This window comes from Meleagris gallopavo, chromosome 2 (genome assembly GCF_000146605.3).
Source record: "Meleagris gallopavo isolate NT-WF06-2002-E0010 breed Aviagen turkey brand Nicholas breeding stock chromosome 2, Turkey_5.1, whole genome shotgun sequence".
In the NCBI taxonomy this organism is placed as follows: Eukaryota; Metazoa; Chordata; class Aves; order Galliformes; family Phasianidae; genus Meleagris; species Meleagris gallopavo.
Genome location: NC_015012.2, coordinates 106,499,499 through 106,501,284, shown reverse-complemented (window position 1 = coordinate 106,501,284; position 1,786 = coordinate 106,499,499).

The window sequence follows — 1,786 nt, the reverse complement described above, 5'->3', positions numbered from 1 at the left end:
TGGTCAGGGGGAAGTTGTTTGCTGTGAGAGTGGTGAGGTGCTGGAACAGCTGCCCAGAGAGGCTGTGGATCCCCGTCCATCCCTGGAGGGGTTCAAGGCCAGGTTGGATGGGGCCCTGGGCAGCCTGGGCTGCTGTGAGATGTGGAGGTTGGTGGCCCTGCATGGCACAGGGGGTTGGAGCTTCGTGATCCTTGAGGTCCCTTCCAACCCAAACCATCCTGTGATTCTGTGATTCTTTATGTGCCTTTATGTACATGTGAGTCATACTTGCTTACCTTGCTGGGAAAGTAAGACACAGCACTGGACCCCAGTCCATGCAGCCCTACCCCTTCCACATGTACGTCATCTCCTTTCCCAGCACTCTGCTGTAATGGCTGCAGCTGCAGTGTGGACTCGAACCATCCTCATGTACACACTGTGGGAGATTCACTCCAGAGTGAAATGAATAGCTGAGAAATCAGTTAGCAAATTGGCTGTGTGTTGTTACTGTCCTGGTGTTTCTTTGCAGCCCTGTGGCTGCAGCAGTGCCTTCCTAGCGTCTCACTGGGCTGATGGACTTCTTCCCACACACCTCGGAAGCTGCATTTTGTTCTTCCTGCATTACACTGAGCTCAGTGAGGGTGCACTTAATTCTTAGGGAAGATCTCAGCACATTTATTTATTTCTGGTTGATTCATGTATTTTTTCACTTTCTGCAGATGTAGAGAGAGCTTTGAAGGAGATACAAACAGAATGCAGCAGCTCAGTCAGTGAGGTGGGAACCTTCTCTGTGCCTGGCTGTGACTGCTAGCCTGTAACTTCTTCAGTACAGAAGAATCATGATATAAAATATAAATATAAAAAATAAGGAAGTGGGATCATTGATCTCTGGTGAAAACACTTCCACTGTTGAGAGAATTTCCAGGAGGTTAACACTGATGAAGATGCAAAGATGCTGCACTGACCTGGGGGTGTGGTTGGCTGATGGCCCTCCAGGCCCAGCTCTTTCCTTCAGGAGCACTTGCAACCCATCAAGCTGCTGGCCAGTTTAGGCCTTTGTGTACTGGCTAGTTTTAACAAGGAGTAGTGACATCTCACTGAGGAATACAGGAAATAATTTTATAGGAGAAATATTTGCAAGATGGCAAAACTGTCTTCAGGGCAGTGTATATTCCAGAGTTTCTCCTCAAGGACAAGAGGCCTCTAGGTTTGCTCTGCCCTTTGGTGTGCAGTGGTTTACAAGCCACCTTCCTGGCACTGCAGTTAGTCCTTTCCTCTCGGGAGCAGTCCTGCCCCCCATCCCTGCTCACTCCCAGTGTGCACATTTCTTTCTTCCTTTCCCCGCTGCTGCTGTTTGGCTTCCATCAAACCTGTTACCCCAAATTCTCCACAGCCTGTGCTGCTTCTCCCTACAGCTCAGCCTTTGTATCTCGAACTACAGCCACATGGATATTCCGTTTTGTGCCTTCCTCCTCAAATCAGATCTGGCCCCTTCCCACCAACTGCCCTGCCTGGCTTTTTGCAGCACAGCATGGAGCAGCCTCCCCTTGCCACCTGCAGTCTGATGTACTGAACTGCTCCCTGTGCTCCTCGTATCATTCTGCCTTCTGTAAGCACTCATCCTCAAAGTCTCAGTCCCCATCTGAAAGCCAGTGCAGGCCAGGCACTGTCTCCATTAGCCCTTAGAGACAAGCTGGTACCAGCTTTGGTTCTCTCCACATTCCCCATCTCCATTGGTATCCCAGCAGGCTCTGCCCCTCCTGAATGCCCTCAAGCAAACAACACAAAATACACAGCCAGATGATGA